General features: G+C 37.9%; 1 protein-coding gene across 8 annotated transcripts in view; it reads right to left on the bottom strand.

Annotated features, from left to right (window-relative positions):
* The window catches only part of NRCAM (neuronal cell adhesion molecule), a 148,417-nt gene that overhangs the window by 88,161 nt on the left and 33,588 nt on the right, over nucleotides 1–26,668 (bottom strand). For 7 of the 8 annotated variants that reach the window (XM_066183094.1, XM_066183088.1, XM_066183089.1 and 4 more), the window contains exon 2: nucleotides 14,569–14,696. The gene's annotated coding sequence lies outside the window, so the exon portion shown is untranslated. Of the gene's footprint in view, nucleotides 1–14,568; nucleotides 14,697–18,409; nucleotides 20,587–26,668 lie in introns of those variants that run through there. The other variant, XM_066183086.1, reaches the window with a different exon arrangement.

Here is a 26,668-nt window from a genome sequence, read left to right as displayed (position 1 = left end):
GTGTACCATATTAAAGGAAAGCTCATAGGAGAATAAAGATTTGCAAAAGGTTCTGGCTACTAATTTCATTTCAACTGTTGGTATCCTTTTAGGAAGAAAAAAAAGAAAAAAGGAACTTTTAAAACACTGCCAATACAGTAAAAGAAGAGAAGTACTGCTTTTGACATGAATGCTGGCCAAGAGGCATCCCATTGTTATTCCAAAAAGGAGATTTTAAAACCACATTTAATTCATCTATGAGAGTCCAATGTGAACTTCTTTCAAAAATTAATCCAGTGCTACTTTTGTGCTCAAAGATTCATGGTCTTTTCAGGCAGCACCCTGGTGGAGCAGCTCACTGCCTCCACTTTCCCCAGGCCACTGACACTTTTCAGGCCCTGTTTAAGTTTCTCCCTCTCTTACAGTGTTGTCACTGAGAACACACATGCCAGCTGTCATCTTTTCAGATCTGTAGGAATCCTTTATTTGTTTGGAAGTTTCTCTATGGAGAAATGTTTCTGAGTGGAAAAGCATTTAGCTCAGTTTAGCTCTGTCAAGACAAACTGCAGCAGCTAAGTCAGTCTATCAGCATCAGAAAGTTCTATCTCAGAACAATAAATAACCATTTATTTTGTTCTCTAAAGGTAGACAGGTATTTTAAAGAAGTAATGAAGAAGTATGAAAGAAGTACCACATGCATTACTAACAATAATAGAAAGATGTCAATGGGCACAAGAACTTTTGCAGGAAGTTTTCTATGAAGCTAATTGTAGGTTTAAACGTGTTGTACTCAGAAATTTAAAATTAATTTACACATGATCTTACTGAGTACAGAATGCAATTAACCATTGAACCAGAATTAATTAACCAATTAGGCAGAATTAACCAGAAGCACGTTAACCATTCTTGATGAAAGAAAGCACACTTTTTCTACAGAGGTACTGGCAGTGACAGTAAGTAGGCCTTTCCTTTTGCCATTTGACAGAGTGCACTGCAGAAGGTAGATACAAAAGAGACTTTCTACTGTTCCCAGAGTCTGCCCATCCTTTTTTTCTACACTATCATGATTTCCTTTAAAGGAATTACAAAACAAAAGCATTTTGTGAGTAATTCATAGATTCAAATTTTTTTTTGTAGTTTGCCAGCCAGAATATTCAATTTCTTCTGTCATCTTGCCACTAGATTAGGACAGTAGTTTCCTTACAAAACTCTAGTATAAATTTTAACACGGGAAGGATATATCTTTCAAAACAATTTTTTCCTTTTTAATTCATGCCTGCTTTGGTGGCATTTCAAAACGTAATGAATATACAGACAGACAACTAGATGACAGATTTCAAAGAAGTGTTTTTGCTTTCTGTGGCTAAACATTTGACAGTTTTCTTGCAGAAATGTGTTTCCTGAAAAACACTTCATAGAAATTCAACAAAAAGAATTTACACTCAAAACCTGTAAAAGCCAAAACCACATGAACTGTAATTATTTTAGAAACTAAGTGGCCATCAACTTTTGTATATCCCAGTCTTTATTGTTTTGTTCTAGTACTGTACACTGTCATTATCTATTCTTTCAGCAGTATTAAAAGGCTTTACAAACTGCTGATACTCAGTCATTTACTCTCTGGTGAAGCCAGAGAGCTTTATAATATTATCAGACTACATCACATAGCAAAAGACATTTAGCTTCTGCAAAAGAGGGCTCCTGATGCCAGACAGATTACATTATTGAGCTGTTACAGTACTCAGATCTGCTAATTTTTAGAAGGCCCACGAGAGTTCATGAATCCCAAAACAAAACTGAAAGCCTCTGTGGAATAAACACGAGATTATGTTTTCCTCAGCATGCATTATTTAAAAATGTTTCTGCTTCGGATTCCACAAATCCCATGTAGATTAACCATTTAATAAAAGCCTGGAAATGTAGATGCTCCATAGACGCTTTTGCAGTGTCATAGTTTTTCTATTTTGTGAAAGACTTACAAGGGTTGCAGGAAAAGGCACAACTGGAGAATTTTCATGTCACAAATATTATACTTCACCTTTTGCAACAGAGGGAATGCAATCCCTGGTGTTTAATTAGAAGTGTGAAATCACCTACTACTTTGTACTATTCTAATACTGATCCCAAGTGAACGCAAAGTGATACTGTAAGCACTTTTCCCCTCTGATGATAATGTCCACACAGCTTCACTATAGGGTCTGTGAGATTTTACCTCAATTCTGTTCAGTTACCTTCTTCCTGCCTCTGCCTAACAAGTTTAGGGCCAGAACTTTTAGTTTAGTTTTCTATCCTCAGATATACACATGGTAAGACAAATTAATAGGAAAAGCAAAAGCCATGCAAAGCACAAAAAGAAATTAATTTACCGCTTGGCAATGTTCAGCCATCCCCAGGAGGGCAAGGCTCCATCAGGTGTAATGGTTCCTAAGGAAAACAAACACCATGGCTCCAAATATCCCCTCCTTCCTCCTCCTTTCCCCCACTGTATACACTGAGCATGATGTCACATGGTCTGGAATCTCCCTTTGGTCAGCTGGGGTCACCTGTCTTGGCTCTGTCTCCTTCCAAACCCCCATGCACTTCCAACTTCCTGGCCATACAAGAAGCAGAAAAGGCCTTGGGCGTGTAAGCCCTGCTCAACAGTAACAAAAACATCCCTATATTATCATCACTGCTCTCAGCAAAAATCCAAAAGGCAGTCCCATACCGTCTCTGTGAAGAAAATGAACTCTATCCAAGCCAAAATCAGAACAGAATGTATCACAGAAAGCTTTCCCTATCCTGTCATGGCCACTCCCCTTTCAACTTAGTTATGCTGAAAAAAGCATTGTCATCTTTGTATGGATCTTCCTATTTGTATAGACTAGTACAGATGGAAAGAGCCTTCACAAAATCAACTAGAGAAGTAAATAAAATATTCTGACCCTAATTCCATCAGTTTTCATATACCATTAGGAATACAACCTCACCACAGACACCCAAAGGTAATGAATTATATCTTAACATAGTATTGTCAATAGGAATTCTGCTGCTAAGTTCAATTAGACATGAATGCATCCAAAACAAATAAGGTTATCATATGTATGAGTACAAGTAACTAATGAGCTATAGAACCTGGTACAAAATGGGTTCTTCCTGGAGACAAAATGGAAGGTGCTGAACCAATGTGATTTAAATTCAGGAGTGGAGTACAAGTCAAGTAATAAGCTTTCCTGAGGTCTGTGAGAAGAAAGCAAGGTGCTAGAGGGCCTGAGAGCAAAGGTGCTGTGCCAACCATATCTCACAGGTTTCACAGAGAAGCGACTGTCAGACACAACATGTCACAGGCAGTCATTGTACCAAACAGACAAGGATGGCAACTGCACGCATAACAGAGATAAGTGCTGACACCTGTCTAGGTACAATGCACACACAAACATATTGCCCTACAGTCTGTTTGGGTCCTATGCCTGTGTATTTTGCAACCTTTCTCTCACAGGATCACTTCTTGTACAATACCTCTTCTTGAAGCTCCCCTGAAGGCAACACCTACAGTGGAGCCCTCCACTGAACAACAGGTGTAGGAGAAGTGCTGAACATTTACAAGAGAAGACGTGCTACTGCAGCTGCAAGAACAATCATGGGTGCAGGAACATTTGCTGCTACAATCTGCAACTCAGTGTTCACATATTTGTTTATTTGTACTTTTCCAGGGAAGAAAGCCTTGTTCTTGACTGGTTAGGCCATTCAACGCTGGACCCTATGGAACTCAGGGATATGTAATAACTTTACAACGAACAAGCTGAGAAGATGAAATACTGTCTACGCAAGAGACAAGATCCTATTTGAACATCCTGGACCAAACCCAGCAACAGACACAGGTTTTCAAGCACTGAACACCACAAGAAGAGTAATTCAAATTGTTGGTTTGGGCATCTATGTCTCCTATTATATTGAACACAAGAGACACATTTTTGCATAGTATTCAAACAGCTAGTCATCTCAGTGAGGAAATACCTACCTAGACAATAGTAACTAATGGAAGTTCTTAAACTCTTTCTCCTGAGTTTAAAGTACTATTATATCAGCATAAAACCAGAAAAGAGAGCTACAAACCTTTTGTGCAGTGATGAGAACATACTATGACTTTCAATATGGAAAAAGGATGCAACAACACTTTGCACATTAGTGTGGTAGAATCACAGAATTGTAGAATATGTTGGAAGGGACCCATTAGGATCATAAAGTCCAACTCCTGGCCTTGCACAGGACATTCCCAAGAATCCCACAATTTGCCTGGAAGTATTTAAATGCTCCTTGAACTCTGACAGGCTGGTGCTGTGACCACCTCCCTAGGGAGTCTGTTCCAGTGCTCATATGGCTACAGAGTAGGAGGAAAGCAGCCAGCTGAACATGAGCAGCAGTGTTCCCAGGTGGCCAAGAGGGCCAATGGCACCCTGGCCTCTATCAGAAATAGCGTGTCCAGCAGAAGCAGGGAGGTCATTCATCCCCTGTACTTGGCACTGGTGAGGCCACACCTTGAGTGCTGTGTCCAGTTCTGGGCCCTCAGTTTAGGAAGGACGTTGAGACACTTGAGCGTGTCCAGAGGAGGCAACGAGGCTGGTGAGGGGCTTGGAAAACAAGCTGTGTGAAGAACAACTGAGGGAACTGGGGGTGTTAACCTGGAGAAAAGGAGACTCAGAGGTGACCTTATCACTCTCTGTAACTTCCTGAAGGGTGGCTGTAGACACTGGGAGCTGGTCTCTTTCTCCAGGCAGCAACTGAGAGGACACAGTCTCAGGCTGCATCAAGGGAAATATAGGTTGGATATTAGGAAGAAGTTTTCATGGAAAGAGTGATTAAGTACTGGAATAGTCTGCCTGGGGCGGTGGTGGAATCACCATCCCTAGACGTGTTGAAAAAAAGACTGGATGTGGCACTCGATGCCATGATCTAGTTGTGGTGTTAGGGCTGGGTTGGACTTGATGATCTTGAAGGTCTCTTGCAACCTACACATTCTGTGATTCTGTGATTGAAACCTGTATAGCAGGCTTTTAGCATTTCATGTTTAAGCTAGCAAAAGACCCTAATCATGAGACTCTCAGGAGTTTCTATTACTCAATAAATTGGGACTCTTTGCACTCAAGAAAATCTAACTGCTTGTATGAAGTACAGCAAAGAAATATCATAAGGAGTATAGTGTGTGTCAAATTCCAGGTATTGTCTTGTGTAGGGCTGCCCTCTAATAGGAACCTCTGATACGTCAGTTTCTGTCTTCTGGAAGCTGTTCCTGGTCTTTATGAGTGCTCTGTCCTACTCACTGAAGAGCAGACCATGTTACAAGTTGCTTGTGAGAAGAATAAAATTAAGATTTCTTCTTGGACTTTTAAGTGAAACAGTTACATCAATGAAAATTACCCTGCATCAATGACAAATCCTCCTGCAACTTCATACAGGTTATCTGCACGAGTTTTGGAACAGCAGTATGAAGAATCAACTCTCAAAATCCTCTTCATAACTTACTTCTTTGATACCAGCAAATAAGCATCAAACACCTTAGAAGGACTACTTTGGTTTTGAAAAGAATAGGCGTGGATACGGTTTGCTTATAGTTTAGGCATAAGCTATTCATGACTTTTCTGCATTGATTCCAAAAAGGAGTCAAAAAAATGCTCCATCAGCTTCTCTTGACTTGTGTTGATTTTCAACTGCCTAAACAAAGGATACTTCTGTAGTGAGAAAATTGGTTTTACAAAACCTTCAGATTAAAAGTTACTTATAAATTAAGTTCAAAGCTGATAGCAGCATTCATGTGAAAATGCTGAGAATCCCAATCGTATTTTACACCAGGTAGTGTTTTGTGGGAACTGTGTAAGGAAAGAAACAAGATTCAAATGTTAATGTAGAAAAATAACTTTTATAGTTCCCATTAAATCCCACAACCACTTTAGTATCTGCAGGCTGCATGAATATTTTGTGTCTTTGCAGCATTTTATATGAACTAATATAACTCATGAATATATAATTTTTCCACATTCCTGAACCACCTCATTGTTCTGAAAAGGTCCCAAAGGCCCCAAACCCACGAACTACTGTCTACTCTTTCAACAGCAAACACTCTACCAGCTGAATCAATGAGACATGAAGAAGCATCATGAAAAAAAAGTTAAAGTAAATGGCAAGAGACTTAATCCATTTAATTTGCATTAACTGAAGTTGTCGGATTCTTCAGGGCCCTGCAAGCAGTCCAAGGCAACTAATACCATTTGGATGAATGGCTGCTTTATGCTATTCCACACCATCATTCAGTATATGGTTGCACTTCATAACCTTTACAACTATTTGAAACACATTAATGGGTGGAAGCATATCATCCTTCTGCAGTCTGATGTTCTAGATATGAAGGATTCAGTACCTTCCAAACCTCTGTGGCCTGAGAGTTGCCATTTCATGTGGCAGACTGGAGAAATCTGTCTGAACACACCTGAGCTAGTAGAAAGACCTGACAGTTAGGGGTAGGTTATTTAATATATATCCACAGGGTTTAAATCTTCTTGCAACATTTCTCTCTTTTCTTTGGCTGGAAAACATCCACTCCTGCCAGCCAAAGATCCATTTTCCTATGAAGTACTTCCTGGGAATTTAATTGCCCAGTAAATTGCCAACAAGACTTCCAAGGTGTAGCTCAGCCCTGAGAGACTCCAGGGGAACAGCCTGTAGTTCATCTTTCCACAGTCAGTGAGGAGGGAAGATTTGCCCTTCAGTCATAAAAATCAATATTTGACTGGATGAAATTTACTGAGCTAAATACAGCCATATACGGAAGTAGAACCTCTCACCATTCTCGCTGGAATCTGACATTCTGAACAGTACTTTGAGAACTGCGATATTCAGATAATTAGTGTCTAACTACATTGGCAATACAACTAAAATGTTTCCTGTTTTAAAATGTTTCTTAGAAATTTAAACTTCTGCTGTTCTTCATCCCCCTTATACAGTTCTTCCATTCTTGGCAGGTCCTCCAAATTGACTGTGTACCATACATTTCAGGTCAGCAAGATTCAAATGATGATACAACATAATAAATACAGGGGAGAGGAACATGAAGTTAGTAAAATATTTTTTTTGTAACTGAAACAATTTTAGAGTCTCACATTTGTGCTTCTCAAAATAAATAATTGTCAATAATGAAACAAAAAGACTCATAATTCTCATAAGACAGAAAATATGGAGGCTAAACCACAATCATCTATTTTAAAGAAATTTTCAAAGAAAATGTCAAATAACTTCAGCAAAAATCCTAAAAGTGCTGAATTCATTCCACAATACTGTACACTATACAACTCATGCAGTTCTGGAAACTCTGTTATCTGTTAGGAAAATGTAAACTGAAGTAACACTGAGATGCAATAATACTAGATGCCTAGCATAGAACGAATAATCCATTTGGAGGTTTTTTGTTTGGAAACAAGTTCTCCACAAAAAATAAAGGTTTATGCTAGACTACAGGCTGTTAATCACTCATGATATGTTGTATTATTAATATTTTAGTGAATAATCTTTAAATTTTAATTCTGAAAAATCAAGACTTGTACAGAGTATCTGTACACAGATACTCAGACCTGCTGGTGGTTTTGGAATACATTATCATGAAGGGTTAACTTTAATGGCATTATTTCAATTTTAATTAAAAATAAGCTTTAAGAATCAGACTGAAGCTAAATTGTTATTATAAGCTTGGTCTGATCTGCTTGCAGAAGCACATGTGATGCAACAGTGCATCATCCTCTGTTCACAAAAACAAGCCAAAGATACTAGAGGTACCTCTGCTCTGAATCTGCTGAGCCTCTGAAATGCAGATAGACCGAATTCCTCTACTGAAGAAGAAAAGAGACTCATGGAAAATTGTCCTGAGGTCAGGCACCAACCTCATCTTCCTCTGAAGACAACAGGAGTCACTGAGGAATTAATTCTGGGTGACATACACACAGTGTTATGTTGGGAGCAGTGCAGTCTCCATAAATAAATAAATAGATAAATAAATAAATGCAGCTTCTACCTGGCCTCTCTGAACAATTCTGCAAGTTTCAGAAGGTTAAGTTTCAGTTTACTCAGAAGAAACTGAGGCTCTGAAATCACAAGCAATTCCAATCCCAATGAAAGGACTGGTATTTTTTTCCTAGAGATATATAACGAAACAGTTCAGAACCTGAAGACTGCAGCAAAATCATGATTAAAGCTCATTCAATGGAGCAATTACTCTTATTTTCAGCAGTAAATTACTTTCTATCCATGCTGTGCCTTCCCCTAGTGCTACTGTAGGGTTCTGATAAGGGAGAACTAACAGACACAGACATTTATTGGGAAATTAAGGGAAGAAAGAAGTTAGTTACAACACACTACTTGCCTTTATTCATTCTATCTAAAGCACAGATCTAGATTTGCTAGCATATTACATTTTTAGAAATAAATCCACACATTCCAGATACCTCTCCATGAACTACCAATCTGTAACACTGATAACACAAACATCTTGTGGCAGAGATGAACATGTAGCTAAATCAATAACACACAAATGACTCTGCTCTCTTAACACTTTTCGAATATGAATTCCTTGATAGAAATAGTAGAAAATTGAAATGAAGGGCTACATTGTATCAGTCACTTAAATATTCACATACATTTAGACATAATACAGTCCTGCTGCAAAACACTAGAAAAATACTCAAATAATTAAAGGGTCATTTAGACTCCTCTGCAAAACAACATCAGCCTTCAGCAAAGGCTGAATCCCTCCAGATATTAAAATGCACAACATTTGCCGCCTTCATTACATTTTTCTGATGCATAAATCTATCCAGATTATCCCATAATATTATGTATGCTGATCATATTTACTAACCCTTCTATAAATTTATGACAAAAACAAGAACCTGTGGGTTTTTTGCTTTATTATAGACAGTAATGAAAAACAGTGATTTAAAACCCAATAGTAATTTAAAAAACAATTTATCCCTCTCCATGTTGAACTGTTACCCTTTGTCCTTTACATTCTGCTGTAATCCCTTCCAGTGGTCTTTTCCTAAATGATTTTGTAAGCTCATCTTTTGTGTCATACAGTATCACAAGTTTTTCTGAAAATTCAATTATGTTCTTTGTTTCAGCTTCTCCGTACAGAACACACTACTGAAATTGTGAACACAAATTTACAAGTTGGCAAAGAATTCTAGAAAAAATTCAGCATTTCCAAGTCTTCCATGACAAACACAGAAAAAATGATGCATTCTGGGATTTCAATACAAAAAGACTGCACCATGCTGCAGTCTTTTCAGGACTATGTTTTATTGCCCATTTCTCATGTTAACATACTCCAAAAAATAGTTAGGAAATTTAGAAGTAAGGCAAGTAAGTAAATTGCTTTCCAACAGTAACTAAGAATTTTAAAATGTATTGAGTCAGGGTAATGCTCAGGTTTCTGTACATCCCTAACACCAATGCCTAAAGACACAGAAGATGGGGGATGTCAGAAAATACACAGCTGGACTTCAAGGTGCACCACAAAAAGCCAAGATGCAGTAGACAAAAACTACAGCAAAGAAAACTTCAATCCGACCTAAATAAGAAATTTCCCAAGTAGAGCTGCAAAGGACATATTATGTTGCCCAAGAAGACTGTAGAAACACCACCCTTGGAGATTTCTGACTGGGGCAAAACGCTGGATAATGTGCTCTGACTCTACAGTTTCCCCTCCTTTGAACAGGAGGCTGTACTGGATGACTTCCAGTTCTACCAGAAGACCTCAAAAACTAAGTTATTGTATTTTTCTACTGAATATATAGCTTGAAGAGTCTTTAAAGATCAGGTTATATATTTGCCTTACAGACTAGCTGCAATAAGTAGATGCATGTGTGTAAATTACATGTAAGTTTTACTTGAAGTATTATTATTCTATGGGGGAAAGGTTATTGACAAAACTGTATAAACCTCACTATCTTCCAAACTTCAGGAGGACTTAAGTCACAAGTAAAATTTATATGCATTCACATAAAAAGAAATTCTCCAACTGAAGCTTAAAAATTGTGTCAGATTTATAAACTCTACTGTTTCAATACCTCTCCTATATTTTCACTCCATGCTTCCTTATAAAACAAAGATATGCACAAGCTATTGAAGTATTAATTAAGAAAGAACTAGTTGTAATCTGGTAGTTGTCCTGTAATTGGAGTAGCATCAGCCACAGGGAGTACTGTCAACTTGGGAAACTTGCAACTTGCTTTTGGTTCTCTTTCTAACTAGTGACACACTCAGAAAATGTTTGATTGTATATTTAGAAGCATGTAACAGGCTTCATAACATTTAAAATGCTTTTAATTGTTGCTGTTAGGGATCCAGAAAGTTTCAAACTAATAAAACTTGGTTTAATGTTTCTTTTTTTTTTACCATCCCTCCCCTTTTAACATTATGTTTAAAAAAAAAGTTATAAAATATTTATTTATGGCATCGGTGGTTGTATTCACAGTTACCACAGGAACAGACTCAAATTTGCAAGGATGTAGGAGTATCACTTTTATCCTACATAAGTCATCACCCAAAGTTCTTGCAAAATGAGTATGCATCAGTAGCTGAAAAACTCAGGATTACTTTTTTCCTTACATGCTCTCCTTTTTGAACATATAGGAAAAACATATAGCAAGACATCTAAAAAAGGAACAAGTGATTAAAGAGGTCCATTTAATTTAATCTACATATGAGGAAATCAGAGATTATTAAGAATGAAAAAAAGCTGGACAAAACCTAATGTTTTATATGAACACTAAAATTATCCTAGATACCATACACTTACCACATTTGGGATGGCTTCAATAGAACTAAAGTGGCTGTGGTCCCTAAATGAGCTGCAGCTACTTCTCTTTAAACTCTTTCTATCTGTAAACACATTTATAAACACATCAGTTTATTATCAATAAAGGAAAGCTTTGTGAGGTTTTTTTTTTATCATAAATAAATTCATGTCTTTCCACAAATGAAAATAGTTCTCTTTCTAGAGCCTTCCATTTTCCAATCTGTTAAAAATGTCTCTGATTTCTAGAGATAATTTCTGTCATGCAAAATGCATACATTTTAATTCTTGAATAAGAAACTCTCTTCATCCTTTCTTTGCTGATGTTAGGAAACTACAGATTATTGAAATGTGCTTCTCTTTTCTAGACAATTTCTCCTATCAAGTTTCTTAAATTTAACTAGATTATATGCCAGCCTTGTTAGAATGAGGGCATTTTTCACAATAAAATATTACGAGGAATAACATGAACTTGAAAAATTCTACTTCTGTTATTATAAACAATTCCTCTAACTCCTACCAATTTAAAGTACCCTCTCTTCAGTCTGTTTATCTTAAACATCTGTGAGACACCGTGTCAAGCCTTTTCTTCTCTTTACTTTCCACTTCCGTCAGCAGGTTTTTTATTAGTAAGAACAGCAAGGATCATAAACAGTTGCTGTATAAACAGTGTTGACAGCAGCTACCTAGCTGACTTCACACCACTTAGAATATTTTCAAACTTGACTGTGTTTAAATAACTCTCTTCACACCTTTAAATATACACCAATGAAAAAGCATTATTTTAGAAATACACATTCAAGTCAGCCAAAGCAAAAGTGAGAATATTGTTTTAAACAAACCTTGAACTGGGGAGACACTGATTTCCTGGAGCCACCCTGCCAGGAGCACCTGAGAGTGCAGTAGAGCAGCAGATAAATTCCCCACAGACAAACTGATAAAGTATAGACTACAGAAATGGACAGTGAGATAGACTGAAAACTTATTGAACCGCTGAGCTCAAAGGGTTGCAATCAGCATGAAGCCTAGCTGGAGAAAAGTCTGCTGGTATACTCCAGGGATCAGTAGTAGGGCCAGTTCCACTTAACTAGTTAATTAACGACCTGAATGATGGAATACAGTGCGCTCTCAGCAAGTTTCCCGATGACACCGACTGGGAAGAGCAGCTCACAGACCAGCCGGTTGCACTGGCACTCAGAGGGACCTTGAAAAGTTCAGCCATAAACCAACAGAAAGTTTATGAAGTCAAACAAAGGGACATACAGAGTCCTGCACCTTGGGAGGAATAACCCCAAGCACCAGAACAGGATGAGGAATGATCTGCTGCAAAGAGGCTTTGCAGAAAAACACCTGGGGGGTCCTTGTGGGCTCCCAGCAGTACCATAAGGCGGCAGCGTACCCTTGCAGCAGGGAAGGCCAAAAGCATCTTGTGCTGCATTAGGAAAATATGTTGTCAGCAGGTCAAGATCAAGATCATTCCGCTCCACTCAGCACTGCTGAGACATGCCTGAAGGGTTGTGTCCACCCATGGGCTGCCCAGTACAAGCAAACATAAGCATCCCAGAAAGCAATCCAGTGTAGGACTGACAAAACGACTAAGGGACTGGAGCATCTGACATGGTGAGCCTGAAAGCACTGAGATTCCAGCCTGGAGAAGGCTCCAAGAGATCTTATCAATGTGTGTAAATATGTGAGGGGGATAAGGCTAAACAACACTTCTCAGTGGTGCCCAACAGCAGGGTAAAAAGGCAATGGGCACAAACTAAAACAGATAAAATCCCACCTAAACAAAGGAAAGCCCTTTTCTACTCTGTGGTTGTTCAACAGCTGCCCAAACACCAAGCTGCTTTACTAGACAATCTCCAGACAACCTTTCTAACCAGGTATCCTATGGTTCTTTGTGGAAGAGACAAAAGGAAGTCAAATTCATCTAACTAATTTAGACTATGGGCTTAATATCAGTTGTTTTCTATGCACATATCAAGCCTTCAATAAGACAAAACAGTCGCCTTTGTCTGACTTCAGTATATGAACGCAAGCTGTTTATTTGACTTAGGAAAAGCCTCATTGTGCGGATACAAAAAAAGAAGTTATTTTTCTCTCCCATGCTTTTTCTGACGCCCAAGCCTGTAGGTCTAAACAGTATTAGAACCACCTAACACAGAGATTAACATAGAGAGCAATGTATTTGTTTTCACCAGTCAAATAATTCACCTTATTGTCTACTGAAATGTCCATTTGTATCAGCAAACTTCCATCACTTTAACGAATTTCTGTGTGTCTTCTCCGCCAGTACTCAAGCGGTGAAGCTAGTTTAACCAAAGCAGGGCAATGGGAAAACATCCTTCTCATTTGATAAAGCCTTTTCTCTCACATCAAAGTATTGACAGTTTTGTTTCACAACTGTAGGAAAAATGAGAGGAACCAAGAGAACGTCACAGAGAAAAGCTAGAACATCTCATTCATGAAGAGCCGGCACCTGCGCACTGACCCAATTAGGCATTCAAACACTTGTCACTTTGGAGCTGGGTGGTTGTCACTCATCCAATTAGCCCCAGGGGATGCATTGTATGGTGGCATTCCCTGACAGGAGAACTGGAGCAATGGAGGCAATGAAGGCACAGTGATAGGGTGCCAGGATCCTGGTGAGTGAGAGCAGCCAGTAGCAAAGCCAAAGAACTTCAGAGCTTCCTTAACTTGTTTACCATCCAAAAAGCCTTTCAGAGTCTACAATGGTCTTTTTTTTTTTTCAGAGCAGTCTAGTTTAAAAACCTTACAGTAACAGTTCTCTTTATCCAATGATGCATTTAACTCCTGAGTGACTAACACGAGAACCATTTCAGAAGAGGTAAAAAACAAACAAGCAAACAAAATATCTTCATTTCAAGGAGAGATGCACTACATGTTACTTTCAGTAACACTGCCAGAAAGTAATTCAGAACTCAAAATGCTTCAGTGACCACCTCCTCCCTTCTCTGTTTTAAATATGACTCATGCTTTGTGATGTTCTGTCTGCCTGACCACATAAATGAGGGATAAAATGCTTTACAACTATCCACGCCTATGTACTGTAAAAGAGAAGTTCTGTTCCACTTAGCTACATATAACACTGCATTCAAGATCCCCAAATCAGATTTTTCGTTTAAAAAATTCAGACACTGAACCACAGATGACTATTCAGCAGCTACTACTCACTTCAAGTAAAGCTATCTCTCCTCTTATGCTGAAAGAGTTATACAGTGCAAACACCAGAGCTGGGAGGAGTCCAAGGGGGATTGGGTAAAAGGTGTTAGGACCTAAACCATTTGAGCAAAGATTTCAGAATGTTCCCATCACTAAATCTGTGGTCAATGCTAGAAGAAAAAACTTCCATTTTTCAGACTTACTGTTTCACTAGTTGACTAGCCCAGACACCTGTTCTCTCCAGGAAAGAATATCAGAGATGATTAAGGCTATCTGCAATTATGTGAAGCTATGAAATATTTTTAGCTGCTTTTCTAGGTAACATATTCTGATACGCCCTTCAGTTAAAATCTGAGCTGAAATTAAAAAAACCCAACAACATAAATCACAGACAGTTAACTCAAACAAACAAGAAAACGCAGGTAAATGCATAACATGTTATATGATTATCCTGGATAATACTTAATAGAAGCTGAATTCAAAGATAGAAACTTGAGAGATAGAAAATCAATGCCAGTAGTTTGAAGTTTGTTTTTTTTTCCCACTTAGCATGGAAAAATAAAATTTAGAAAGAAAGGTTATCTTACCTTTGTACAAATAACTTCTGAGAAAGTTGGTCTCTCTCTTTGCCTTTCCTCCTTTTCTTATCTCCTGTATGACAGGTTGTCTTGGTTTAGGAAGACCCCCAACACAGGTCTTTATGTTACTGCCTTGCCTGAAAAAATAACATACAACCTGAAATATTTATAGAGGCAAATAATTACATTTACTCTTAAATTACAATAAATACTTTATATACATCTCGATAAAGCCACAATACTAAATTCATTTAAGTTAAATGAAATGGTATTTTAATAGTAACTAATTAATATACATTGGGCCAAAGAAAAAACAAGAACCATTAGAAAGAAAAGCAGCTCCCTAGGTTTCAAAGTCATGTTTTGCATTTAGCTCTCCAAAATAGCCACTTACATCAGATCAAACTAGAGCAACCATAGTTAATCCAGGTTCACTGCGCTGTTAGTGATAACCAATCAGTGCTTCACAAAGCTTGAGCAAGATAATCAGGAAGCCTAACCACTTCTTTCCAGGGTTCAGTAACCCAGCTTAAAGCACACTGGGTACCTCAGGACTAAACATTTCAGTGTTCTTTGAGCTACAGGTGCCCAAAATTCTAAAGACATCCACCGGAAGAAGTGGTAGCAGATGACAGCAGGCCTCTGTTGCCGGAAAATGTTTGGTCACAGACAGCACTTGCCCACAAAGAGAAGGCTGTGACTTAAGGGAAATTTGTAATTTGTCTTAACTCCCACTTTACAGGAGAATATCCTAAATTCCAGTGGAAGGATGGGACTCACATCCCCCACTCCCCTCCCCCCCCAGTTTAAAAGAACAAAACAAGGAAAGAGAACACAGCAGGAGAGGTTTGTTTTGAATTCAGCTGCTACCTTCTTCATTTACTGACAAGTATTCTGTAGCCATTTCCTTCTCATCTCTTAGTTTTTGTTACTTTAACCTATTTTGAGCACATTTAATGTTTTGTTGAGAACAAGTTGCCTGGTTGCCTGTCCTTCCATGGTAGTGCACACGAGGAGTTGAACTTTCAAGTAAGCAAGGTTCAAAAAGGACCAGGAATTTTGAAAGTGAGCTTCAAAAATTTTCTGAGGATTCCCCTTAAAGTCTTTTAACTTTAACATGCTGCTTATCTGCAAACTCAGTTATGCTTGCCACAATATGCAGTCCTTATCTCAGTTTACTGGCAATGAACAGCAGCAAATTAGCATCACTGCAGCACTGGTTATTTTGTGTCCCATACCTAAAAGTATTTTATTTGTAGGAAGGTAATTAAAATTCCTTGTTTAGTCTTAACTGCAGATTGATGCTGTTTTGTAAAGTAAACCAGGAGAGACTGCAACATCTCAGCTTACAATGGTGATACAGGAAGATCAGTTTAATTTCTCTTCAAATTGAAAATTCAATCCTACAATTTCTTTCCACACACTTTTAAAAGCCTTTTTATTGTTAGACTGGCCTACCACTTAGCCAAACCATAACTGTTGACTACAACACTCTTGTAGCTATTTCTTTCACTAAGAAGCAACACTCCTTATAAATTGCTTTTTATCATGCTCTTCCAAAGCAAGTTGTTGCTCTTACATAATAAAACATCAGAAAAAATACATTATCTTTGTAACATCAGGAGTTTTGGCATACATATATAGTTTATTTCACTGGGGTGAAATTCTCTTAGGACATTCACTTCGTTGCCTTAATCTTTATTCAGGCACTCAAATCATTTCCAACCCCCTGCCTCTACATTCAGTTGGAAAAGCTGCCTGCAAACCAGCAGGACCTGAATGAGCCAAAGTCAACACAGAAGTTGCATTCAGCAGTGCTACATGCGTGCAGCTCCTAATTGCCCGCAGCACATCCTGACAGTGATCACACAGATCCCATTACACCAAAGTATCAGCTACATCCACCCTGCCATTCACACCGCCTCCTGGATGGTTCAGTCCCCCAACAAACTCTCACCAAGACAAAACCTGAGTGTGCTTTAGGGAACGTTCCAGCCTGAAGAATCCTTCCAAATAACAGCATGGGTAAGACTACCTTAAGTTTTGATTCTCCATTCTTGACAGCCCTGCAATTCTCACATTCCGGGTACTGCATCCTCATTTGCAGCCTCCCCCTGCACCTCCATGGGACCCACTGGAGCAGACCCCAGGATTTACAGTATTAGCCTATAACATCATGACTTTGATGGGCTGCAACACAGTTCCCACTGTCCCAGGTACTCTGAACTAAAAGACACCAGAGACTTATCAGGGCTGCAGGAACACCACAGCACCCAGACCACACACAGATTATGGCCAGCCTTCTTTTTTAAGAGACTTGTTTTCTGAAGCATTAAAATGCAGACGTAGCTCAGCCCTTGCCAACCAGCCTACCTTGATGACAGATATCTGTCCCTGCCTTTTTGTTTTTGCCATTTAAGAACACCTGTAGCCTCAAGGGCATTTTTTAAAAGCTAGGCATGTTCTGAAACCCAGGGATGACTTGTGTAAGATCTCATACACAGCAGAAAACCACAGCTCTGTTGACACCACGGGTAGTCTTTTCAAGACTTCTAAGATTCACTAAAAGAAGGGGAAAAACCAAGTAGGAAATAAAAATCAAGGAGGAGGGTAAAAATGATGGTTCTAAAATAAGTCCATGGATTAGATGAAATATGTTCTAAAATTTAGGAGAGATATTTGGGGTCATATTATTTCCTTGGTCACTAGCATATTGTGGAAATGAAAAGCACACTTTTTAACTTTCCACACCTGACATTATGCTTACTGCATATTTATTTGTTCAGATACACATGAAATAACTACAATTTCCATCGTATTGTTGTTTTTCTTGTAAAAATGCTGATAGGCTGCAGGGAAGCTAAATTTAGAAAAAGAAATACAAAGATTCCAACAGGTAACTACGCAAAAAGCTCAAATGTGAAAAATCCGAAATACAAAAAATCCATTTTTTATTTCTTCATCTGATTGACTAAATGGTTTAACATAAAATGTACTCAAAATATTCTTTAAAATGTCAAGACACTTTAATATTTTTAATGTAACCTTAAAAAGCAATAGTGAGACAATATGCAGCTTTCTCATAAGATTAATAATGTATCTATATGCACATATATATAATTTAGTTTCTGTTTACTTTACAATACTGTGCAAAGTTCTTTAATATAAAATATTTGCTCTGTGATATTTAATGTATTTAAGCACAGTTTTATGCAATCCAGTACTGTAGAGCTCCATTGTTCAGCCTTGTGTATTTTCTTCTTTCAGAGCTAAGGATTAATGAGGAGTTCTCAGAAAAGGAGAAACCAGCCTGGTTGGTTGATAAGGGCAGTGATCCATCTTGCTGTCATATCCATCCTATTTCAGCGTGTGCCCAACCCTAGATAATTCTGACAAAGCAATAATGGAAAAAATATACTGGAAATACAACAAAAGTAGCTTTTTGTTCTTTTCATTTCTGATACACACACCCTCATGAAGACACTTGTAGAGTGGGTAGTCCAGCCTAGATTACATTAACATCCATAAGAACAATGCCCAAATTTTATGCATATTATACTAATCAAAACAGAATACAGATTTCATCTGCTCTTTAATGTGTTGCAAAGTCATGCTCTTCCTTCATGGATACAAATTAAAACCTCATTCTTTCAATTCCTAGACTATTAATCAAAGTTGAATGTTTCAGTAACTTACACAGCTAGGTTTATTCTCCTGTTTAAAGTTATAACCTGATATTTCCATAAAACTTCATTCCAATAAATCAAACTAACTAATACTAAGGTACATAAATCTCAACTATTTGAGAGACTGGGAAGTACCAGGATAGAAAAGGAAACTCGGCCATTACCTTGTGCATGTAGCTATACAGCTGTCTTGGTCCTCTTCCTTTGTTGGTGGTTTACTTTTTCCTTTCTTCCTGTTAGTAAGTGGTAAGGATTTGTACCATGCTCCCCTTCATGTTGCAAACTTGACAAAACTCTGGAGCTAAGCCCTGCTGTTGCCGGCCTGTGTGCAGGGGCACATACAAGAGGGGCCGTTTCCAGCCGCCCATTGCTTTGTCCTCGGCCCTCCCAAGCTTCTGTGTGATCAGCACAGGCTTTGTGGCCATACAATAGGGGGTTAAACATTTCCCTGTATTTATAGAAAAGCAGAGCTAAATCTGCTTAGCTGCATGAACCTTTTAATAAAGTTACGCTCACGCTATTAGGGCATTTTTCCATTTGTTTGGTTTTTAAGAGTAATTTAAATTTTTAAAACTATACATATATGTATGTGTATTTTTTCATTGTTGTGCATTAAAAAATGCAATCAGCATTAAGATTTTTATCCAGATCTTATATTATCCACAATTTCCCTCTAAGCAGCTACTTCTGACTTGCCTATTTACTTAGAGATATAGTTTCATTTCTCCTTTGCATTTATTCTACTTGATGACTTGCCAGTGGGACAATCCCCTATCCCCAACAGTGTGTTTAAGAGACAGATCATGCAAAAACTACAATCTGTAGTCAGTGGTGAAATTTCAGTGTAAGGAAGAAAATTAAAATGTACTGAGAAATAAAGGAAAACGTTTTAAAGAATCAAATGTGCTTGCCCGTCGCCCTAAAGACACTGATTTCATACACCACATGAGCCTCTGGGCCATCATTCCTTTCCAAGGAACTACCTTGAAGCAACACTGGTACAGAAAACTAACTTTTTTTTCGGCTCCAAAAGAAAGAAATCCTATTTAAAAACTTTCTGGTTTGTTCCATTACAAATCCAGGTTGCTGTCTTCGGGGGTTTGTTTTTTTGTTTGTTTTTTTTTTTTTTTTTTTTGATTGGTTGGTTGGTTTGGAGGGTTTTTTTGCTTGTTTGTTTGAGTTTTTTTGTTTTGGTTTGGTTTTGTTTGGGTATTTATTTTTGTTTGTTTGAGGGGGGTTTTTTGTTTGGGGTTTTTGTTTATTTGTTTCAGTTTTTTAAGTCCAGTCAAAACATTTCTAACTTTAAGGGGTTTGCATCTTTTCATAGGTAGCAGGATGAATTCTGTCAGCCTCTATTAGCACCAAAACCAGTTCAGAACAGTAACTTCATCTGGTCCTTTTGAAAGCTTTTCCATTTTGGAGGCTTCTTAAAACAATGTGTTTCCTCACAAAAGCCTGAGCAAGAATCTACTTCAAAGCAGATTGCCAGTGAGGTTCAGTAATGACTGCATCCACCTGAAGTCTTAAACTTACAAAATACAACCAGACTATCCTAATTTGAGCTCTCACTTCACATATGCGTCTTGATTCTAGAGCTGCAAACACTTACCTGAAAAGGATAAAAAAACATTCAGGTAAACTACCATTACAAGTCATTATTTTTTTTATGTGGAAATTTATCATCAAATAATGTAGTGTTGATTAGGCAAAACCTCTGCCATTCAGTTACAAACCTTTAACTGTACATTTACAGCTGTACATTCAAACAAAAACAGCAGACATGAAACTGTAAATAAGAAGCTACTTACCATGCCACAAATGTGGCACAGTATTAAACTGTTATTTTTACTTAGTAACATTTAATTCTTGGAAAAGCTCAATTCTCAAAATAGCTATTTTCATGGTTTCAATCATTCTTTCTAAAATGAAGTCCCAGAAGAAAACGATTTGGGTAATGTAGTAGCTTAACTATTTGCTCCCCTCCGTCTTTGAGAACATGTTATATCAAGAAATCAGCTCAAATATAACTGATTGACCAGAGTTTTTGTGTTTAACTGGGTTTAAGCAGAAATTGTCCTCTGAACTTTAGAGCTGAATGATGGAGGGGCAGGCCTCATTTTGTCATCTGATTGACCAAGCCTAATCAGAATTATTTCTGCACACTGCTTCACTACAGCTGTAGATCCATTAAACACTAAATGCTCCAGAGGCCCATTCCCCTTCAGCTTCCCACTGCGACTCCCACTTTTCAGACAGTAGCTACTCAGTGGGCTACTCAAAACACTCAAAAAATGGAGGTGCTATATTTAATGGCCAGCTCAAAACCCATAGCAAAATCTGTCACTTGAATGTTAGGACAGCAGCTATAATAAAACAGGCTCTTTGTGATGAAGACTTAAAAATGTATTGGGAAGTAAGGGAACCATTTCAAAGGCTTGTTTTTATTAGGAGAAGGTTTTCAGTCACAAAAGCTTTTTTTTCTTCAACAGAAACAATCATGTCTGCCTCTGGAAATGTTCACTGAGATATGCACTTTTTTTTTTTTTGTAATCACAATATTACTCTTGGCTATTTCTTTTTTTCACCTTAGTACCATTTTAGCCTCAGGAAGCTTTTAACTAAAATAACCATTTGGAATGACTTAGTGCACAATTTACATATTAACAAACATATTTTTGACCTCTTGAACTGTTTAAGCACAAAAAAACCTGTGATGTGCACATACAGTACACAATTCCTCGCTTTGAGATCTGCTTGTAAGAAAAGAAACAGATTCTGAGAAATACCTAGGAACTGTCGGATGTCACTCATTATTGATCCATCTTTTTTTTACACATTTTTTACTTCCCTTTCCAAGTGTCCTCAACTTTTCCCAGACATATGAAAATACTCAGGAAAAGTAACAAATCATGTATGCTTTCTGAGGTCAAAGTCATATCCCACGAAAATTCAGTTAGTGCAGTAGTCATCTGAGACCTTCAACCAGTTGAAGAGTTAACCTCATGGTGGAGTTTAACTCCAGACACAGGCTTTGGACTCTGGTAGGTTGGACAGGGCAAACAAGTATGGGATCTGTAAATCTAGAAATTCAGCATGGGTAACAATTACCCAGCAATGGGGCAAAGGAAGACCAAAAAAAAAAGCTGCTCCTGCAGTTAATTTGGGCAATGAAGCAGATCGAAGGCTCACAACCATGATATGATAATAAAATCGGCTGCTTCTTTTATCTGTTATTTTGTACTCTGAATGTCTTAACAGCTTCTGTATCCCTAATAATTACAACTGAAGTCATGTCAATATAATAATTTTTAGAGTACAGACTTAAATATTGAAAGATATACCATTAAGTCTTCTGGCATGTCCACATGACCAAGACGATATTTCAATTTGATGATCACACCAGGACCAAGATTAGGCATGCTGGATCATATTACTACTACTGTGTGTTTGAAAAGCAAGAGGCAAAATGTTTCTATTTCCTACACAGACTTAAAAAAATGCATAGCCTTGCTTTAATTTTGTTCCTTGTACGTGTTTTGATAGATTCATGTTCTCTTTGCCACGTTTTTGCACACACAAACTTGATTTTTTTTTTATTTTTCATTTTCCAGCTTCAAGTTCCTTTACCAGTAAAGTTTTCAACAATCATAATTTTATGTGCAAAAGTTTTGAATTTCTTTATGAAGAATGCCTTTATGATTGTGGAGTCTGAAAATACTTTAAAGCGGAGATGACATTCAAAAAGACAATTATATGCAAGATGATTATTCACTGTCACTTGTGCATCCTTACTTCAAAAAGGCAACCCAAGTACTTGGGTTGAGAGGTGAATTTTAAAGAGTATCTAATAAGTCAAGTGATGTTACAAAGCAAAAATTGTGAACAGCAGGATCCTCTAAGGATTACAGAATTTATTTATTTACTTTAAAACTTCATTATGATAGGATAATCAGGCTAAGTAATTTTTAACTAGACCTGAATAACTATTTTTTGTTCCAAAATAATCGTAGCATGTATGTCCTGATCACAATTCTTAGACTTTTGTCTCCTTTCTACATTTTCCTGAAGTTTATTGTAGCAGCCAAAGCAGACTATCTGCCAGCTACAGAAAATCCCTTCTCACACGCTCTGGGGATGCAGACTCATACAGGTTCCATTTCTCTTAATCCTTTACAGGGAGAGCCTTTGTTCGCGTATGTAAGGCGCATAAGCTGTTTATCACACAGAGAAGTTGCCAAGGAGTGTGAGATTTCCTCAAAGTGATTCCAGCACAGCTGACTGAGAAGAGTCCTCTTCAAACAACTCAAGGTTCATTCACTTGATTATTTTACCAGCACATCCAGTTAAATCTTGTACATGGGATTTCTTTATGTTTTCAAGTTACTTTTGAATAAGGAAGCTCCATAATAAGATTCACAGCATTAACTTTAATTGTACTAAGCTTTTCTCTAGTACTGTTGTCTATGCCTTTTCATAGTGGAACAAATGCTTTGCCCTTCCTCTTTGTGCACAATGAGTGTCCTTGACTACTGGATGCCTAAAGCCATTTAAATATACAGAAACACAGTGTAAGTGTAGACAAATGTGCACTTCCCAACCATACGATGAGGAGATTTATCAGCAGCAAGAAAACCAATTGCAGCTTCAGGAACAAAACACATCTGCTGGTTCTGTAGTGCCTGTAGCTAACTAGATGTTACTGAAACTAAATACATCAAATGCATAGCCAAAATGAATTTACAACAACTACACAGAAAAAAAATAAATAAGTAAACAGAATCAAGCCTGGGCAAGAAAGGGAAGACAATAAAGAGACGAAGACGACCGCTACAAAGTGAGGTTACAATCTTGATTCTGTAAAAAAACCCAAACCAACCAAACAGGAACACAAAACAAAAAGCCTCATTCAAAAAGCACCCTTTAAAAGATCATTCAAACAGGCAAACAAAAAGTCCCAACAAGACAACTAAGATTCTGTCTGTTCTCAAGGGAAGGGAAAAAAATTAATGAAATAGTCTTCTTTGGATGTAGAAATCTTTTTGGGATGCTTCAGCTGTCCAAGAATTTTCTTCTTCTTGGTAGGGCACATGTTGCCCAAAATTCTGCATGTGATATATGTGCTATACCTGAGCCTCCACTACCCAAAGCCAATCTGGCTGGAATGGAGGGCACATTCAGCTGCTGATGTTCCTCCGCCCACCCTCATCTACCATCACACATAGAAACATCCACATTATCAGTGCTCTGAACTTTACTGGAATGCTCTCCAGCTATCTACCATTCTTTCTTTGTATCGTTTTGATAGAATTTAGAAGCTGTCTGCTTGAATTGTGTCAGTAACTTGACCGACAACTTGAAACTAAGTTTAGCCACCTGAAACTCCTTAAGGGCTGTTTTCAGTACATACACACAGAGCATGCCAAGCATACAAAAGAACTGGGCTCCCCAAAGCACTGGCACAGACAGCTGTAATTTTCTTTTAAATAACAGCAAGAGGAACGTGGTGTGTGGCAGTGCTTTCTCCTTTACACTGAGCAGCACTGGCTGTGGCTCACCCAGTTTTCAGCACTTCGCCCCTCAGTGGCACAGCTTGTTTAAAGAGACAGGGAAGACAACCTCTCCCCCTTGCTGATCACATCTGAGGAACATATTGAAGTAAAAAAAAAAAAAAACAACAAACAAACAAACAAACAAACAAAAAACCAAAACAAAAAAAAAAAAACCAAAAAAAAAAAAAAACCCAAAAAAACACACCAAAACTCCTTTCTACCCCTTTGTCCTTGTTATCCAATGATCCTAAAACAAAATGAATAACAATTTTCCTCAGAGACAAACCACGGGGGCTTGCACCTACTTAGCAAAGAGGTACATTTTATCTCAAGTCTCTCCTCCAGCAAGTATTGCAGTCAAGGCTGTTTGTTGGAAAAGGCACGAATCTGTAACAATGCTTCCAGTTAGTTTCAAATATAAGAACTTCATTCAAAAAAAAACCAGCACTCAGCAGTAAAGCAGTCTTAATAAAAAACCAGATGGAGACACCTCCTGACCTCCTGATTCTGTGCCAGTCTTGCTGTGTCCCAGCTCTCCCCAGTGCCCACTGTTGGCCCCAGACGGGGCCCTCGAGGCACCACCGCCGTGCACAGCTGCAGTGGCACAGAGTGGGGAAGGGAAGGGGGTGTTAAAAACTGAGCAGCTACACACAATACCTGTGCTTACATGAACACCCACACTGGGCACAGTTGCTGTGGCGTGGAAGTCGCCGTTTTGATAAATTTGACCATTTTCAAAAGGGAAAAGTTGCACATAACTGCATTTCTGGGCTTCATCTTCCACAACCCACTTTAAGCCTGGTTTCTATTTCTGAGACTAAACCATGAACATCTATCCCAAAACCACACACTAAACTGCTTTCAGGTTTAACTTCTTAAACACTGTAAGTTTTTCACTATGGCAGAGCACGTTGATACTATACAATTAAGAGTTCAAGGTCTCAATTTTAAAAAGATTTTTTTTGTCAGTCGTCTGATAGGCAAATTAATTTTCGTGACTACTGTTTTAGAACAAATTTCAACTATTGACCTGGATATTAAAAAAAAAATACTCAAAGGCTTGAAACCATTCCTTGCTGCAGTCCATTCAGAACTACATTTGATGTTAAATACATTTGAATAATTTGGCATTATTTATGGAAATAGGACATTTGATATTTTTCTTTGTAATTATACTTGTGATTTCAAAGTATTGTCTCTAGATGTGCCATTCACATCTTCACAAAGACTATGTGTCGTTAATATTCTGTAAGTTGTCAAATGCTTTAGTGTAGCAACTAACTGCTGATTTTGAGTGGCATGAATAGAATAAATATTTCATTTTTATAGTAGCCACTGCAGGAACATTAAGCAGGAGCCACACAAGCATACTAGCTTTTTTACCTCTGCAATGAAAAAAAACTGAACTATTTGTAGTTCCTTTAAAGACAGTAAAACTATACAGCAACAGAGATGAACTAAGCAATAAAATCACACATTCAAAAGATAGTTTCAGCAAGAAAATACACTATACAAATACTGGCACATTGGAGGAAATAAGTAGCAGGCTGTATATGGTACCCAAAAAGACAATAAAAAACGGGTATGATTCATGTAGAAATAAAGTCATTATTATGTATTATAACATGGAATTTTTATTAAAATTATTAACATCATATTCATTACAGCCAAATTACCACACACTCAAACTCACAGCAGGTCCAGGTTTTGATTTGCATGCATTGCATGATTTTGTCTTCTCTGCAGTAAGACATTAAATATTCACACACATATGGAAACTGGGTTTATCACTGCTTAAAACCCCAAAGAAGTTGTGTCCTTTATAATTTTTCCCTACTTCACATATTTGTCAAATCACTTCCTACAGGATTTTTTTAAAAAAAGCAGCCAGAAAACTCTACAAGAACCAGAACTTTGCAGAAGCCTGTTCTGCAGTTATCAAACAACCTGATGAGCAGCAGATGCACCTTTCCTTTATTAGCAGCTTAGACAGCAAATGTGTTTGGAATCATTTCTGCACATAGGAGGCTGCTGGAGTTGCCAGCCATCCCGTTCAGTTATTTACTAACTGCCTTCTGTACAGCAAACCTGGTTTATAGCAGACAGAACTGCCACACAGACAGAACTGCAGCAGTTGGAAAAATGGCAGAGCTGTAACTCCAGCAGCTGTGACACCAGGGTACAGTTATGTTAGATTACCTCCTGAGGTCATGTAGTCCCACTGCAATGACACAGTCTCCTCCTTTAATTAGGAGTGTTTGACACAAATCTAAAGGTATCAAATTATTTGACTTTTCAATTGTAGAAGGAGGAATATAATTTACATTTAATTTCTATATTTAAATATAATCCATTTAAAACACGTTTTTTGCTTACCAAATTGTATGCCATATATTGAATTGCAAAATAGCTACCTGTTTTACAAACTCAGTGGAAATCTCCATCTGTAGGACAGGTTTTACTTATACAAGAGCCTGCAGCTCTGTTTTCCAAAACTAGTGCACCCAGGAAACCAGTGCACTTTCTGCAGGTGCTTCAGGTAAATATGCTGTGCTCTTCTCCAAAAGTATAGATAGCACATGCACCAAACAAATTCAGCCTCATGCTCAAAGGGTGATGAGTTTACAACATACATAGTAATCAAATGGGAACTCAGTAAGGGGTAGGTCTTTGAGGGGCTTCTAAGGCCATGATTAAAATTGATGCTGTTTTATTCAGTACACTAATATCAGTCAGTATTTTGACACACAAAGAAAAACCATGGTATAGAAAGGATCTGTGAATACCCCATTAAAGCCTGAACACTCATCAGTGTCTCCTAATTTACTTCTCTCTCAGTACCACCTCCCCATATTAAGAAAACCCCCAGTACCA

The sequence above is a fragment of the Chamaea fasciata genome, unplaced genomic scaffold (genome assembly GCF_029207755.1).
Source record: "Chamaea fasciata isolate MVZ Bird 193981 ecotype frontalis unplaced genomic scaffold, bChaFas1.0.hap1 SCAF_5, whole genome shotgun sequence".
In the NCBI taxonomy this organism is placed as follows: domain Eukaryota; kingdom Metazoa; phylum Chordata; class Aves; order Passeriformes; family Sylviidae; genus Chamaea; species Chamaea fasciata.
This window is presented reverse-complemented; position numbering and strand designations above follow the sequence as displayed.